The sequence below is a fragment of the Lagenorhynchus albirostris genome, chromosome 4 (genome assembly GCF_949774975.1).
Source record: "Lagenorhynchus albirostris chromosome 4, mLagAlb1.1, whole genome shotgun sequence".
Lineage (NCBI taxonomy): Eukaryota > Metazoa > Chordata > Mammalia > Artiodactyla > Delphinidae > Lagenorhynchus > Lagenorhynchus albirostris.
The window spans coordinates 23,343,489-23,362,551 of NC_083098.1; the positions used below are offsets into that span (position 1 = coordinate 23,343,489).

A 19,063-nucleotide genomic window follows, 5' to 3' on the forward strand; every position below is an offset into this window, starting at 1 on the left:
CATCTGAGGCTCTGCTTCCTTGGCAGGTCCTGGACTCACATCCACGGTACCAACCAAGGCAGCCATATTTGCCCTTTTCAATCCTACGCACTGGTCACAGCCTTTCGTTCTGAATTCTCCCCCCTCCCTGCCACCTCAAAACTCTGGACGAGCCCACAGCATGGCCTCATTCCTCTGTCTGAGCCTTCTTCACAACCTTGACCCCCAAATTCCGAGCCCAGCCTGTATATTCCGGTCACTTGTTGCCGGAATATACAGGTGGCTTGCTGTGGCTTGATCTTTAGACTGACTCTGCTCCGTCCTCTGGATTCATGGTATTTATCTGTCCTGCCCCCTTTTCTTTACACCCTCACTATCTTCCAGGTTTCATCACCCTGGCCCAAGTAAGACACTGACCACAATTTGCTTTTGGCAGCAGAAAATAAGGAAAGAAGAAAGATGAAAACTGAAAGTTAAGGAGGAAGTAGGACTTCTTTTAGAAACAATTACTGATACACCTAAATATGAAGCCTAAAGTTAAGGAAATTATTCAACCTGTAGGAACTATTTAGGGTAGGCTAGGTTGTGCTCCTGTTAACAAATTTCCCTGGGAATCTCAGTGGCTTAACATAAGAAAGGTTTATTTCCTCCCTCTCCTATATATTCAATGGGTGTCGGGAAGTGGGAAAGAATTGCTCTAGGTAGGAACTAGGGACCTGGGCTAAAGGAGGTCTCACCTCCTTGAAGCTTCATCAGGACCAAGTCTCCTTCTTGACTTCCTGGCAGGTGAAGCCAGACTAGAGGATCACAAGGGAGTTTTCACAGCCTCAGGCTGGAACTGACACTATCAATTCTCATAGCTCATTATCCAGAGGTGCACATCTGCAAGGAGCTGAGAAGCCCAGCTTTTCCACGTGGCCCAAAGGCCAGGAGACCTGGAGGCTGAGAATGCTAGTAACATCCAGACCACAATGATTCCAGGTGATGTGGCTCTGGGATTCTCCCAGTTGTTATGTTAGCTAAAGGGCTAATGCACCTGAAGTTGTGACAATGCTTCTCATTTTTAGTTAACAATAAGCAAAGCCGTCTGCAATAAGTGTGATAAAAAGGAATGAATATGGACTAATGGAATGATGCAATGACAGTGCGTGTGTTAAAAGCTGAGAACCTCAGGTATCTGAGAATGGTTGTGAGGCTACAGTTTTATTTCACTCTTGTGTGTTTTTGTTTCATTTTTGTGGCTTGAGGGGAATACTTTTTTCATGTTAGTTTTGAATGTCTGCTTTGTATTTAATGAACCAAGATTAAAGTGGAGGATTTACCTCTCATTTTTATGGATAATTGTGTATAATATTCAAAAGCATAGAACAGCAAGGATGTCTTGTTAAAGCAACTTTTAATGCTTCAATACAGCAGTAGACTAGCAAATAGTAAAATCATATGTGTCTGTCTTATCAATATTGTGATTTAATTCTAGAGTATTGCCTATACTTCTACACACATTTAATCTTATAATCATAGTCTTTTACAGACAAACCCATGACAACTCAATACTCATATATTAATGATGGCACTACTTTACCTAGACGTGGCATTGAGATGCTTTAAACTCTTAGCACGTAAACTGAACATTTTGCCAAGAGGACACTAAAAATAATGAGGGAAGAAAGCTACTGAATTACCCTTTATTATTGCTTGCTCTTCTTCCTCCTATTACGTGTTTAAAAAGCTTTGAGTTATTTATTTACATTTAATCCACGGACAAGGCTTTTATACACTTGAAAACCCTACAGTAGGATTAGGGCGGCTGTAATTCTGTCCATCAGATGTGCCTGGTCTGAATAGTGTTCTGGGTATGGACTCTGTAGAGCCTCGTCCACTCACATCAGATAAGCAGCAAGAAGTACAAGTAATCAAATAGGTCTCCTATAATTTCCCCAAACGGGGGTTTATCAAGCAACGTTGTCTCTACTGAGATCACCACAGAAGTGAAGTGTTCCGGCAAGATCTAATCCTCAACACCAGAAGCCTGTCCTTTGAAAGACATCTTCTGAAACCCTCCCCTGCTCCAGCCACGTGTCTCTTCCAAGCACGCCTAGCCCCCCACGAGAATGATAGCCCTGACCTGGTCCTCCCTTCTTCCGCTCTGAGGCTGCAGGAGCACAACAAGGCAAGCAGCCTGTCTATGGAATTTAAGATACTTCTTAATCCTGAAAGCTCATAAATGCCAGTATTGATTTTAAAAAATCATTCTCACCCCAGTTGATAAAACCCTTACTTTGGGTGCTGTCATTTTGGTGAAAACTACCTTTTGAATATCACCTGTTGTTCTCCAGGGAATGGTTGCCGAACCAGCATTATAAATTTCAGAGAAAAATATTTCATGAGACCATACTTAAATTTACAGAATATATATGTTAGAGCTAAGCTCACTAATGATATAACTCACAAATATACAGGAGATGAGAACTTAAACTATTTTTTATCAGATCTGCTAGAAGACCAAAAATTAAAAATATTCTCTACTCACTAATTTTTCTAGATATATTTTCTGGTGGGGAAGAATATAGTAGAGCACTGCTCAGAAAAGAGAATTGATGAAAATATACTTCTGAAACAGAAACCAATTCACAAAATTATTTCACTTGAATAGATACCATTTTATAAGCAGAAAAACTGAAGGAGAAAAACTATATGACTTGTTCAAGTTTCTAAAGTTGATTTGTGAATGGAGCAAGTAAGAGAATGCTTTTCCCCTAACTTTAATTCAAATATCTAATTTGAGATTCTTATGGTACTGATCTTCTAAAGAGCTGAAAGACTGACATGTTTTTTATGCACACACTGTATGAAAGATTCTAACTAAAGGATAAAAAATATTATTTTTTTCAAAAAAGTTTCTATGTACATTTCAAGTCTCCAGCATCCTGTCTAGATTTGTTTTTTCTCTCTCCTTTCTCTCTTTCTTGCTCTCTCTTTTTTTCTCCTTGAGATTCTCACGGGGGGAAAAAGAGGAAAATAAGATTTCATGAGAGGACAGTTCTGACCTAGAAAGAAAAAAAGGATCTTTAACTCAGAGAAAAACTGAGACAGATCTTTAAAGGGGTGGTGGGGGAGGGGTTTTACTGCATTGTTTTGCTTTATGTGGTTGTAAAGAAAAAGGTACCAAGTTTTTTGTTGCTTGAGCAAGGAGAGGAATTTTCTGATGAGGCCCTGAAAGGTTTTATAGTTGAAAAGTAATATGAAAAATAATAACTTCTGCCACTGAATGATTGTTATAAGGCTCAGCACCTTCAATAAAAAGATGCTTCTGTTCAATTTCCAGTCACATCAAATTCTCATTACAGGTAGCTAAATCCCATCTCTCCATGAACCAGACTGTATCAAAAGTAGCAGCTTTATGCATTAAGTTTTGTAACACACACTTACATCCCATAGATCCCAGGTCACAAAGCAAATTCTAGGACCTTTTCCCCTCAGTGAATGATAGGCTTGGATGTTAAGCTTTGATGAGACCAAGAACCGGGAAACTCTGGTGACCGAGGTGCCCTCAAAAATAAGAAAGAAATTCTGTTGCTTTTCGGAAGCAGAATTGTCCAGTTCCCAAGTGCTTGCATAAAATCCGTTTTTGTGTTGAAGAATAAAATATCAAGGATTGTTGAGAGTTTAATTCAGAATCCATGAGGAGGAAAATTAGAGAGGCATTAAGGCCAAAAAAAAAAAAAAAAAGTCCCTATGGTAGAAAACTGAAAAACCTGCTTGATAATTTCCATGCTGTTCCCTTAGGTTATTTGGAAATGTTCGATACTGCTACATTTCCTTCTAAGGTCTGGGGAGGGAATAAAATGCCAAGGAGGTTAAAATTCCCAGACGAACCATGGAAATCGGGAAAGGAAGGTGCAGACTCTAATGATGAATGCTAGGGTTCAAAGCACGAGCTCTAATTCAAAGCGTAACTGTCCTTACCAGTACGCAGGCCAACGGACTTGACCTTAGATGGCTCTGCCCTTTAAAGAAAGCTCTTTTTAGCAGTGAAGGGACCCTCCAGTAGGCAGAAAGATGAATATCCCTTTCAAAACAGAAAATATGTCAGCTGATATGGCAGAACGAAAGCTGGCTATTGTCAATTTTTTAAGGCAGTAGAGCTAAAAATGAAAGGATTCAGGATACATTCAAGGATATGGGAATGGTATGTTTTCTTACTGGCAGCCATGTCCATTTCCATACTTAGAGTCTGTTGTTTGCTGTGTTGGGGAATGTTGGCTTCATTTTAAGACTTAAACCAAATCCAAGTAATTAACTAAATGGTACATGCTTATTTATACTGTTCATGAATAGATGCAAATGGTACTCCGGAAGAGGCTAACTGAAGAAGAACTAGGTGACAGAACTGGAAAAGAAGCATCAACATTTGGCTATAAAATGGTTTGAAGATTAAAGAAATAAGGGTATTGAAAAGGCAAGAGCAGTGACAGTGATAGAAAATTATAATCCAGTTTATAGTTACATTGTAAAAGATATTTATCAATTCATATACATAGACCCATGGAATAGATTGCAAAAATGGCCATAATACTTTGCAGTGCCTCCAATCAATAAATGTAGTCTATTTGCTCACCCTCAAATTTGACCTGGTGTTTAACTTGCTTTGGCTAACAGAAAGCGGCAGAAATGATATTTTCCCAGTTCTGAGAATAAACCTCTCTCTATCTCTCCCTCAGAACCTGCCACCTCCATTTGAACAAGCCCCAATCCTGGCTGATCGAGCCTTCTACCCACTGAGGAGATCATGGTACAGCAATTGCCATTGCTCCAGCCAACAAAAAGCCAATCCTAGCGGCAGAGCCACCTAGCTGACCAGCAGCTCCCCGCAGACGCAGGAGTAACCCCAGTTAACTACCTAGCTGACTGCAGACCAAACTGCACTACCTAGCTGATTGCAGACCAAACTGCACAGACTTATGAGCTAAACAAGCAGTGGTGATTTTAAGCCACGAAATTTTGTGGTGATCTGTCACACAACAAAAGACAGTGGATAGAATCCATATACTCTAAGGGGCTTCACAGAACTCTATTATTAACTTAATTTGCCAAACCATTGTTAAGGATGAACTATGCACCAGGCGCAATGACAAAGCCCAGTAACAGTGCATTGAGGAGACAGAGCTCTCTGGTGCACAGTCCATCCTGAGATGCCAGGAAGACTTGCAGCACAGATACCCAAGTGAGGACTTGACATTTACTTATGAGTGGGCCAGGAGAAGTAAGGGGAAAGAGGTATTTCAGTCACAGGGAATGGTAAATATACACAGAAGTTGAACAGTAAGGTAGAAGCAGGAATATACAGGAATTTACATTAGTAGAATGTGAAATTTTAGTTAGGAAATGGCAAGAAATAAGACTAGAGAAGTTAATAGGAACTGGACCATGAAGGTCTTGGACTGTCTCATAAACACCTTGGATAGAAGTGTCTTGATATAGGCCTAGGACAGCAGTAGTTCTCAGACATGAAAGCACATAAAAGTCATCTGGTGGTGGTAAGAACAGAAATTTCTAGGGTTCGATCACCTATAAATTCTGATCCAGTAACTTTGTAATGGACCCCAGACTTCAGGCTTCAATTTTTTTTTAATTTGCCTTTTTAATATATAACCCAGGAGGGTCTGATGTAGATTGTACATGGTCCACACTTTAAAAAATGTCACTAGGCAATGGGAAGTCTCCTGAAGTGATTTAAGAAAAAGAGTGACTCAGGCACTCTATATTATGTTCAGGTTGGCATTTAAGACTGATTTTTCTTGCTGAGGTTTGGTAGGTAACTGAAGGCATTCAGTGAAAGAGGCAAGGATAAGAAAATCTGAGGGCTTCCCTGGTGGCACAGTGGTTGAGAGTCCGCCTGCCGATGCAGGAGACATGGGTTCGTGCCCCGGTCTGGGAAGGTCCCACGTGCTGCAGAGCGGCTGGGCCCGTGAGCCACGGCCGCTGGGCCTGCGCGTCCGGAGCCTGTGCTCCGCAACAGGAAAGGCCACACAGTGAGAGGCCCGTGTACCGAAAAAAAAGAAAATCTGAATTAGGACAGTAATAGTAAAAACTGGAGACCAATGTGTGAAATATTTAGGAGGTTAAATTGCCAGGGATTTTTGTTGATTGAAGAAATGCAAGTGGAGGGGAAAGGAAGGGTCAGGGATGGCACTGGATTAAATTAGATTTGAAATATCTTAAAAATGTCCAGAAAGCACTGGTTTGGAAGTTAAAGGTACACATTTAGGAGGTATCAGTGTATAGATGTAAACTAAACTATGGGAGTTGGGAGAGTTCTGGGGAGTTCCTGGGAGATTGATCGGAGTAAGAAGGGACCAGGCCAGTGGCAGAACCCAGAGGTACCGAAACACTTAAAGGACACATAAAAGATGAATAGCAGCTTAAGAGGCTGGGAAGAACTACTACAGAGTTAAGAGAAAAATGTGGCTACAATGACACTGTAGTCCCAGTAGCCATAAAATAGCACTGTTCCAGGCAAACTACAGTGAGTGGTTGCCCTACTTAAAAATTAAGTGTCATTCAAAGTCTCTTGTGATCTCTGTGCTCTCGCTTCACTACAATTTTGGGTGCAGAAGACTGAAGAGTGTGGTTTGAGTAGTTATCTTGAAGTAAAAATGAGAAAACAGAATTCATACAACCCTTTTAAGAAAGCACAAAGTATACATAAAATTATAAATAAAAATGTACAAAAAAAAGGACCTACTTATGAACTTTGGTGAACAACCTTGCAGAGTCTCTCTGTCCATAACTAATTTTAAATTAATAGGATTTTTGATTTAAATTATATATATACAGGAGAGCAATCAAGATGGCCAGAATAGGAGGATGTGAAACTCACTCCCCAGACATAAATATATTAAAAATACATCTACATGTGGAATAATTCTTACTGAAAATGAACTGGAAATTGGATGAAAGACTCCTGTAAAATCAAGGCTGTAGGAAAGATGCACGTGGAATCAGGTAGGAGGGGAAGAACAACAAAAACAAAAAATCCCATTTAAAATTACATCAAAAAGAATAAATTCCTAGGTACTTTCAAGGAATAAACTTAACCAAAGAGGTGAAAGGCCTATACTCTGAAAACTATAAAACACTGATGAAGGAAATTGAAGTTGACACAAAGAAATGGAAAGATATCCCATATTTTTGGATTGGTAGAATTAATATTGTTAAAATGTCCATATTACCCAAAGCAATCTTCAGATGTAAACAATCCTTACCAAAATACCCAGGACATTTTTCACAGAACTAGAACAAATAATGCTAAAATTTATATGGAACCACAAAAGACCCTGAATTGCCCAACAATCTTGAGAAATATAAGAAAGCTGTAAGTTCCATGTGCTCAACTTTAGACTATACTACAAAGCTGCAATAATCAAAACAGCATGGTACTGCACAAAAACAGACACATAGATCAATGGAACAGAATAGAGAGCCCAGAAATAAACCAATATACCTATGGTCAATTAATCTACAACAAAAGAGGCAAGAATATACAATGGAGAAAATACAGTCTCTTCAATAAATAGTGCTGGAAAAACTGAACAGCTCCACATAAAGGAATGAGATTAGAACATTTCCTCATAGCATGTACAAAAATAAACCCAAAATGGACTAAAGATCTAAATGTAAGACTGAAACCATAAAACTCCAATAAGAGAACATAGGTAGAACCTTTTTTTGACATAAATCACACAATATTTCTTTTGATCTGTCACCCAAGGCAAAAGAAATAAAAGCAAAAATAAACAAATGGGAACTAATTAAACTTAAAAGCTTCTGCACAGCAAAGGAAACCATCGACAAAACAAAAAGACAACCTAATGAATGGGAGAAAATATTTGCAAATGATATGACCATCAAGGGGTTAATATCTAAAATATATAAACAGCTCATACAACTTGGTATCAAAAAAAAACCCAGTTAAAAATGGGCAGAAGACCTGAATAGATATTTTTCCAAGGAAGACATACAGATAACTAACAGGCACTTGAAAAATGCTCACCATCACTAATTATTAGAGAAATGCAAATCAAAATAACAATGAGATATCACCTCACACTTTTTCAGAGTGGCTATAAGCAAAAAGTCTCCAAATAACAAATATTGGAAAGGATGTGGAGAAAAGGGAACCCTTGTACACTGTTAGTGGGAATGTCAATTGGTGTAGCCACTATGTGAATAGTATGGAGGTTCCTCAAAAAACTAAAAATAGAACTACCATATGATCCAGCAATTCCATTCCTTGGTATATATCCAAAGAAAATGAAAACACTAACTCAAAAAGATACACACACCCCAATGTTCATAGCAGCACTATTTACAATAGCCAAGATATAGAAGTAACTCAAGTGTCTGTCAATAGACAAATGGATAAAGAAGATGCACATGAGCGCACACATGTGTGTGTGTGGTGGAATATTACTCTGCCATAAAAAAGAATGAAATTATGCTATTTGCCGAAGGTGGTTGGACCTACAGAGTATTATGCTCAGTGAAATAAGTCAGACAGAGAAAGACGAATACTGTATGTTATAACTTATATGTGAAATCTAAAAAACTTAAAAAAGGAAGGCGTATAGCAAAATAGAAACAGACTTACAGATACAGAAAACCAACTAGTGGATACCAGTGGAGAGAGGGAAGGGGGGAGGGCAAGATAGGGGTATGGGATTAAAGGCTACAAACTACTATGTGTAAAAAAAATAAGCAACAAGGTTATATCGTACAGCACAGGGAATTACAGCCATTATTCTGTAATAACTTGATGCAAGAGGGAGGAGATATGGGGATATATGGATATGTATAGCTGATTCACTTTGTTATAAAGCAGAAACTAACACACCACTGTAAAGCAATTATACTCCAATAAAGATGTTTAAAAAAATACTGAATCACTATATTGTATACCTGAAACAAATATAATATTGTAAATCAACTATACTTAAATTTTTAAAAAATTATATATATACAGATCTATAATAATATATGTAATAAAATGTGTCTTTTTCACAGAATATTGTCATTCTGCATGTAATAATCCATATCAGGGTTGGGAAACTTTTGCTGTAAAGGACCAATAGTAAATATTTGGGCTTTGTGAGCCATATGGTCCCTGTTGCAGTTACTCAACTCTGTCCTTGCTCTGTAGCATGCAAGTAGCCTTAGACAATATGTAAATGAATAAGCAAGGATGATCTGGCCCATAGGCTATAGTTTGCTGATCTATATCATAATTTTTAATGACTTCATATTGCTTATGGCTGTACCATAAATTATTTAACCAACCTTCAAGAAATGTATACCAAGGAGATTTTCAAATGTTTGAAAATGTATGTAGAAATATGTTAATACAGACTTACACAATAGCTGGGGAAATTTGAAACAATGTAAATGTTCATCAAAGGGAGATTAATTAGATAATTTGTGGTATACATGATCATTTCTTTCAAAAACCCTAAATGATATAGTTAGAACACCAAGTATAATTTTGTTTCTCTTCTGAATATCCTGTCCCTAATTTAGATCAGTTTCTTCAATTGCAGAGATCTAAATTATTCTTTTTTTTTGAATTATTCTTTTTTAACAACTTTATTGGAGTATAATTGCTTTATAATAGTTTGTTAGTTTCTGCTTTATAACAAAGTGAATCAGCTATACATATACATATTTTTTAAATCAATAATAATGTGAATGGTCATGTTATTTTGAGTTGACCATTACAGGAAGATAAATATGTATAAGACTATAATACAATATACAGTATTATTTAATCTACAGAACGTACTCAAATTTCTCCAATTGCCCCCCTAATGTTCTTTTTGGTTCAGGATCCAACCAAAACTCACACTTTGCCTTTAGTTGTCATGTTTCCCTTAGTCTCCTTTAATCTGGAACCGGTCCTCAGTCTGTCTTTGTTTTTCACAACCTTGACAATTTTCAAGAGTGTTGGTCAGGTACCGTGATACCCCAGTACCAATGAGCCCATTCACTGCCCAAATCTTGGTTTCTAAACACCATGCTCCAATAAAAGAAAACTACTAGTCCTTGGAGAAACAGCTGATTGCAGGAATGGGGCAGGAAAAGTGCAGATGAGCCTAAAATATCTTGCGGTGCCAGAAAATATCAAAGTGTTTTAAGGAGAAATTCTAAAAAGATACAGGAGCCAACTTGAAGGGGACTCCCAAAGGCCAAATCTGGGAAAACTGAACAACAAAAAAAATGATTGTGACACGTTATAAGCCATGGAATAAAATGAGTTCATTTGCCCATACTAATATAAATAATGAGTGAATGGATGAATAAATGAATAGAGTAAAATTCTCCTTACTGTAAATTTCCAACTAGTATTTGGCAAACCCCACAGTAATAATTGTCTCAGGCAAGAATCTTCAAAGGATTCTAAAATTAGTGCCAACAGTGTTTTAAATAACAAGCTAACTAGATACTCTCCAATTATTTCTCTGTAAGATCTTTATTAAATACAAAGAAATACAGTAACTTTGCAGTGGAGAAACCTGACAGACATCACCTTCACCAAGTGATCAAAGTTACCATTTTCAGTAATGGAACAGACCGACATCAAATCCCTTCTGATTTGATGTGTTGAGAAGGTCACAACCTCACTTTGTGGCATCTTTGCCAAAAATGTAAAACCTGAACTTAAATATGAGGAAACCTTAGAGAAAATGTATCGATCGCCGGAGCCTCGTCGACCTAGTATTAGACACACTAGGGTACACTCACGTGTTACATGTACTTTCAGTTTGGCCTTGATTCAGTTCACAGAGATGCACTGAAAGACTATTAAGAAGAAAGTGACAGGATGACAGCTGTGTCTCAAGCAGAGAGTAAGATATAAAATGAAGGGGGTGGAAATGAGAGCTGGGGAAGGCATCTCTGCCTGATAGGAATCTGTTACATATTTCAGGCACATGGTCATAATAACCTCAACTAGCGTACTGGTATTAGAAATGGAGAAGAGGAGAGCAAGCCAAGAAATAATGGAAAGAAAAATCAAAATTAACTTTCTACTCACTGAATGTGAAGGGACTGGAGAAGGAGGGAAAAGAAGGTCCCTATTACTAGACTGAGCACCTGGGTGTCTAGGCAGCAGGTGGGTCAATGGAAGGAGAGGTAAGGGAATTCCATTTGGGACAAATGTTTGAGGCATCACCAGGATATCCTAAAGAGAATGTCTAGCAGGTAGTAGGCAAGATGAGTCTGCAGTGCAGGAAGGAGATATAGCATGTACGAACGGGTGCATTTTCCATTAAGAAACTGAGTTTGAAGAGCACATGTACCTTGTGCGGTGTCACGATGCCAGTAAGGGGCAGAACCAGTTTTTAAACCCAGTTCTTCCAAGTTCAGAAGTTTCTGTGGCCTATGGGAATTTTTGTGAATATCAAGACTCTCCAAAGGATTCAAAAGAACTGCAAACATCAGCAACTGTCGATCTCTAAGTGCACAATCAGGCTATGTGCAAAATTATAAGCCACTCATTAAAAAATGTAAAGGAATAAGGGAAGTTCCCTTTTTGTGAGTCCCATTGGGCTTTACACAAAGTAAAGACCATATTCAGAGCCTCCTAGGACTTTCAACGATCGGTTGATTGACAGTAAGAGCCTAGTCAACCTCAGACATCACCCACTCAAGTGCTATAATGTTACAACTCAGGTTATCTAGTCCTGCACATTCGAATATTTATACATAGGTTAGATGGAAAAGTTCCTGGTATATGCAATTGAATTCTTACCAGCTCTCCCCATCTGTTTTCTGTTTGTTTGTTTTTAATTTTTATTGGAGTATAACTGATTTACAATGTTGTGTTAGTTTTAGGTGTACAGCACAGTGAATCAGTTATACATATACATGTATCCACTCTTTTTTTTTTTAGATTCTTTTCCCATATAGGCCATTACAGAGTCCCCACCTGTTTTAAGAGCAGAGAGGAGCTAGAGTTTTAGGTTTCAAGGCTCTGGATTAGTTGGCAGAAGTGTTGCACCCTGAATATCTACATTGAAGAAGAGTCTCATTCCCTGAATATATTTGAATCCACAGGGAGCAACATAACCTAGGTCAGCCCTGAGGGTGGGCAGGAGACCCACCACTCAATCCGTTGGAGTCTAGGGCATCACTTAGCCTCGACAGAAATGAGGACCCAGGCAAAGCTTGCGGATCACTCACTACAGCTGTTCCAGCAGCTCCCTCCCGGTGGTGGGAGAAGTGCTGTTTAGCCCAGAATCCCACCCTCCCACTACTCACCCCTCACCCACACCTTACACTCCCCACCACCACCCGCCCCCCGCCCATCACCCTTCCGTTAAAGGCAGGTGATGACTCGAAAAGAAGCAGAGTGCCTCCCTTCCTCTTTGCAGAAAGGGTAGCATGACCGAGAAAAAGCTTTCATTATAACTAATACTTTATAAGGTTGAATGACTATATTGCTGAAATCAGTGTTTATTCTCATTAAATACTTTTTTCTTACTCTGATACCTGTAATAACAATGAAATAAATATATACACATGAGAAAAGTACACACAGAAAGGCATATCCCCTACATAAACACAGCTCTTCTCTTACATTGCCACAGCCAAAGTAATCACATTCTTAAATCCTTCTCCAACCACAGTTCATTACATACTCTAAGAAAGGTTTTTCATTATTGCTGTTTATTTATTTATGCACCTGAAAAGGAATAAAAACCATTTCCAATTTGGGTACTCTCAAATCATACTCTACCTTCTTGCAATTAAAACACAAATTTACTTAAGACACTACTTGCCTAAAACAACCCTGTTTCCAAAATAGACACTCCATGAAATCTGTTAGTAACAGTTGAATGCTCAGGAGCAGAGCAAAGCTTCAATTAAAGGATTACACTTCCGGAGCTAAAATGGGAGAGACTGGAAGCTCAGGACCGAACCTTTCTGCTTTCATTGTCTCTGACTTTAGTTTGGTTTTGATTATTCTTTTCCCTTTTCCTTTTCTATTCTTCTTTTTGCTGTTGGGTAGAATAAGAAATTACACGGAGAAGGAGCAGTCTGATCTTACCAAGGAAGTTGTTTTGCTCAAGTCGTTTCTTTCATTTTCAAGCTGGCTCTCAGCCCTGCCTTTGTGCGATCTGAACCTTCCTCGCTTCTCGTGAGTCACCGAGGTCCAAAGTCTGCCCCACAGCATTACCTGAACGCTTGAATCACCCAGAAACTGGCTTGCTTGCAGGAACTCTGTTTTGCCTCGTATAAAAATGGGCTTCAGAAATGTTTAAACAATAACTAAATGAAGAAATAAAGGACCCGGACATTGGATTTCACTGCTATCAATCATCATGCCCTTTCTCTCTCTCTGTAATATCATGTACATTTCTAAGCATGCCAAAGAAGTTAATGAAAATTGGGCACTTAATGGATTTTTCCAAAAACACTCGAAAGTGACAGCTCTCCAAAACCAATGGTCTCTTTCCCATGACTGATGTATTAAGAGCAGAAGGAGTACTTAAACAATCTTGCTAGACAATCATAGATATACTTAACTGCTACTGAAGATGATATCATTTGAAAAGACATACTTCAGCATAGAATTCAGTGCTACTCGGGATTGAGGCAGAATTGCTTCTCAGCTGGAAAAAATACCAAATAGATATTTTTGAACTTCTCAGTAGGTGATAATCCAGCAACTCTGAGAAACAATTCATAGGCATATGGAACAAATTACTATGGTAATTGCAGAAGGATTATGAATACTTTTAGGTCAGTAGTCTTGACCTTTTCAAAGCTAACTGTTCTGCTGAAACTAGAACTTAAACTAAATGGTTGCCATATTTACCTACTTTTTTTACATGAATGAAAGAGCAACTTAATGAATTATTTAAATATGCCACCTACATTTTTAATCTGTATTTGGGCGTGAATAAGTACTTTTGTATTACATGGGACTGAGCACATACACACACATTCTGTCCCTCTGTCTTACAAATTCTAGATGGCTACTGGAGGCAAGAAGGAAAGAGAAAACTACACAATCTTCCTTTATTTATCTTAATTTTGACCTTACATTTGGAAAAGATGAAGGATAATTCTGACCAGTGTTTGTTCAATCCTATAGCCTCTGGAACAGACAATATCAATTTCATAGGAATGCCATAACCATTTATTCCCATCACAGCAGGGCCGTTTGCCTGATGAAAACATAATTGGAAAAGCGTCTTCTTATGTGGCATTGTAAACCATCTGCCATATTCAGGTTTTACAATATGTAGCAAACTCAAAAGAGAAAAAGTAGAAATAGAAGTTTCTGGAACAACATCAGGATCCAAGAACTCCAAAATACCACATTATTAGGGAAAAATACACAAAATAAACAGCAAATTAACCTGCAAAATACCTACCACTGCAAATAATAATGGATTTTTATTGCTTTATACACATTCCTATATATGCTTTAGTATATTCCCAACCCCTCAAGGAGTGATTTATTTGCTTTTGTTTATTTACAACCACATAGTGCTGCATACCAAATCTAAGTACTTTGTAATTATTAAATCACTCAATTTGCATAACAACCTTATACTGTGAGCACTGTCATCATGCCCATTTTACAAATGGGAAAAGTGAGCAAAAGAGCCAGGTTCGAAACAGTTTATAAGAGGATCTTTACCACTACTCTGTGCTAGTGATTGCTTCCTTTCTCTCCTATATAGTTATAAAAATTTCTCTAAAATATAGGTAATTCTTAAAAACAGAGGATTATATTCTAAGATTAATTTCAAAGCTAGCACCGACATCCAAATTCACATTCTGGTACTCTGTAGTTCATGGAATATGTGCTTTCTTTCCTGAAAAGCTCTCATATAAAACATAGGTCGACATAAATGGTGAAAGATGCTTTCATTCCACTACTGATGATGAAGAATACAGCGACTAGAGACAGTGGATTAGACCAACTGTGTGTGTATGTGTGTGTGTATATATGTGTGTGTGTGTGTGTGTGTGTGTGTGTGTGTGTGTGTATGTGTATAAAACACATGCCACCTCTCATATAAAAATGTTCTATATATATTGGAAATATATAGGTAGGAAAATAAAATCAACATTTATGGTTCTGAGTAGCTAGGTATAAGAATCAATAAGACCCTTCTATGCAAAAAAAAAAAGTACGAAAAAGTAGGGACTACCTAAAACTAAGAAAAAATTAATTCGTGTCTCCCTGCAGAGAACTATAATATATGCTAAAGAAGTCCCATCATTTTTCAGTGTCTGTGAAAGAACAGAAAGAAAACACATTTGTTTCTTTATGTATTTCATTTCATACCAAATCACGAACCAAGTTCCAATGACATTAATATGTTCTCTTGCTAAACAACCACAACCACATCCCAGGAGCCCCAGACTTTTCTCTCTCTGTCTCTTTTTTTAATCCCTGAATACTCATTTGAAAATTAACTTAGAGCCCTCTTACACTCATTCCTTTACCTGCTGAAAATTCTCAATGCATTATGAAAATTAAGTAATATTTTACTGCAAAGCTTTTTTTCATTAAAAAGGAATAGAAGGCTTCCCTGGCAGCACAGTGGTTAAGAATCTGCCTGCCAATGCAGGGGACATGGGTTCGAGCCCTGGTCCGGGAAGATCCCACATGCTGCGGAGCAACGAAGCTCATACGCCACAGCTACTGAGCCTGCGTTCTAGAGCCCGGGAGCCACAACTACTGAGCCTGCGCACCACAACTACTGAAGTCCATGCGCCTAGAGCCTGTGCTCGGCAACAAGAGAAGCCACCGCAATGAGAAGCCCGCGCACCACAACGAATAGTAGCCCCCGCTCACCGCAACTAGAGAAAGCCTGCGCACAGCAACGAAGACCCAAAGCAGCCAAAAATAAATAAAATAAAATAAATAATAAAAAAAGTAATAAAGCTAAGATTTCTTAAAGTGTTATAATTTGGCAGGGGGGATAAAATACAAACTGAAAGTTTGGCAAAAGTAATTTGGAGCTCATTTGAGTTGAGGGGGAGACTCAGTACCCTGCAATTGACTATAAGCTCCAAGAAAGCAGGATCTAAGTTGATTCTAAACTTGGTAGGAAACTCAGAAGATGCTCTAGGATTAAGCCATTTTAAACTCTACTTAAAAGAAAAAGAAACGTATTAGCCATTTTTAAACAATATAAGTCACTTCAACATTTCTGCATATAAATAAATGCTTTTAAAGACTTCAAATGAACTCTTAATCATAGATTTCACCACCTGTAGCATATATGCAGCACATGTGACCTGACTGCTAATGAGTACTTCCTTCTCTTTTCATTTCAGGCCTCTTTTCTCTTTTCTACATCTCATCACACACACCACCACCCCTGAAGGAAGACATATCCTCTTCCAACCTATAACAACCAAAAGTCCCTCATCAGATCTCTCTTATTCTCAAGTTACACCTTGTAATTAACTCCCTCTGTTTTTCTACTTGGCTTCCATTAAATTTTCATCTTTTCACTAGCCCGACCCGCCTAACCAAAAATTTCTGGGAGTCCTCATTCAGTCCTACATTGTCTCCCAGAAAAGGAAGAATGCAAAGTGGGGCAGGAGGGGGAGGAGAGAAGATGGAGAGGACCTTGACATCCCCAGTTGGAAACCTACTATGCATCCAGAAAAGCTTCAAATCCACCCAGCTCCCATCTTCCTCATCTTTTCTTTCTCTTCCTGCCTCTGATTTTTCATTTTGTCCCCATACCTTTACAAGCTGGTTAACCTGAGCAAACTCTGATGTGATGATGTAAAGGAAAATAGCTGACCACCATTCACATATACTGATTAACATGTATGTTTACAGTAGGCCAATAATGGTTATATATAATCATAAGCGCCTAAGAATCGTTGTTGTGAGTTTTATTTAATAACAACACTCCATTCTTATCACATGTGCTCATTCTTCATAAATGTTTTACATAAGTAGTATAATTATCTCCTTGCAATTAAAAAAATCAAAGAAATATTGTTTCACACCTTTCTAGAGCTTGAAAATATTGGCCTGGCAAGTGGAAAAGTAAGTTTTATTAACAGCCATGGAAGTAAATAAAGTGACACTTTGAGGATTTTGGCAAAGGGACGGCAAAAAGTTAATTCAAATCACATTATTACAGAAGTAGAGAGAACACCAATTAGTTAAAGAAAACATAGATGTATGTTTTAGCCAAGTGGTACTTTTAAAGGCTATGTTGATAAATAGTGCTTAATAGTGCCTGATAAATAGAAAACATTCAGTAATCATTTACTAATTGAATAAATGAGTGAATGAATAAATGAATTGCTTTCTGGTTTATACCAGGATAGTTAAATTGGAAAATAAATTTGGAAATATTTAGGCGTTTTCTACATGCTTCAGTTATATATTACTGCTTCATAGTTAACAAAACTGACGATTTCGTTTTCTTGGGTTGTCAGTAACAGGTTCCATTAATTGTATCTTCACTTTCCAAAGCCCTTCCTGTCTTTGAAGATGGGCTGTCACACTGCCCTGTTGTTGAATTCAATAGATTTAAAAAGATCTATATCACTGGCACATAAAACTATGAAATTCTGCTCAACAGCTGGATTGTAAGGAAATGATGCCATCTCCAGCCTCCTGAGAGGTGCTGGGCACTGACACACATGTGGCGCCCAGGGAGGCCTGAGAGCAAAGTGTACCTGTGCAGACAAGCTCTGGAGTATCTCCCATCCGGAAGCTTCCTCCAGGAATGAGTGAGAAGTTACACTGATGCTGGTGTAGCAATGGGACGCAATATCTTAGCAATACTGAGGAGTTGGTGGGAAGTTGGAAAGACATCAAAATACAACATTGCTTCTCACAACCACAACACGATATTCTGGCAAAAGCACAAGTAGGTGAGAAATTTGCATGTGATTATTATTATAGAGAAAGACCCTCTTTGCTCCTCAGCTTGTAGGATTAATATAAATACAGACAAATAAGTGAGGATTTAGTGATTTGAGATTTTCTTAAGCATGGAATTTTTTATCTGGGTGAGAATTTTCCAATTCCCCCTCTTATTAGCCCTTTGACCTTAGACCACATTCTTATACTCCCTGTACCTTTCTTTTCTATATTGTAAAATTGAAAGAGATAATATGCACTTACCTTCTACAATTGTGAGTCTCATAGTTGGCACTAAGTAAATTTTCAATGAATGGCTGACAAGCATTGAATAGGTACTCAATAAATGTAAATATATGTATATATACATATTTACATAATATATATAATTATATACAGTTCATTTATTATATGTGTATATTACATATATTATATATTATACATTATATATTTATTATATATTATGATACAATATACTACATAATATGATATATATTTTAATTATATATTATATTAATATTATATATGTACATGCTATATGTTTTTTATATATATATATATATATATATATATATATGCTTACATGTATTTTAAAGCATTACAGTGGCAGGGAGGGCACCTTGGCTAGTTTGGGTGGGTTACACAAGATGTGGCCTCAACTCCCCACAACTGTCTCTACCTATTGCAATCCTTATCCCAAAACCCCTGGTTACGGCAGGAGGAAGGGAAATAGAAATACCAACCTCAGTACTAAGCTCTTTATCACAAAAAAAAGGGTTGGTAAAGCCAAACAAAACAAAACAAAACAAAAACATTCTTCTGTCATCTGGTTCATTTGTCCCTTTTCCTGCTCTCTGTACCCTCTTGCTTTCCACAGAGGAGAACTGCATATTTATGTACCAGTGACTAGAAATGGGGCGAGGGCCCCATGGAACGGCCGGCCAAGCACACATATGGAAACCTGAAGAATAATTAACTGTCACATCAGAGTAAAGTGTTACACGCCAATCCACAAAGAGCCCTCGAGGGGATGGGGATTCAGAAGTGGCTTCTTCAGTCTATCTGGTCTGCCCTTCTGAGTAGTTAGCATGGCTGGGCCCTCAGGACACACACATGGCCACCATCTTCCTTGACAGAAAACATTCCTTTTCTATTTTCTAGCTTGCATCT

At 38.0% G+C, this 19,063-nt stretch overlaps 1 protein-coding gene across 2 annotated transcripts in view; it reads right to left on the reverse strand.

Annotated features, from left to right (window-relative positions):
- The window catches only part of INPP4B (inositol polyphosphate-4-phosphatase type II B), a 728,360-nt gene that overhangs the window by 487,730 nt on the left and 221,567 nt on the right, over nt 1–19,063 (reverse strand). Inside the window, exon 1 of one of the 2 annotated variants that reach the window (XM_060147684.1) lies at nt 13,082–13,187. The exons of the other annotated variant lie outside the window; for it this stretch is intronic. The gene's annotated coding sequence lies outside the window, so the exon portion shown is untranslated. Of the gene's footprint in view, nt 1–13,081; nt 13,188–19,063 lie in introns of those variants that run through there. 2 annotated transcript variants of the gene reach the window in all.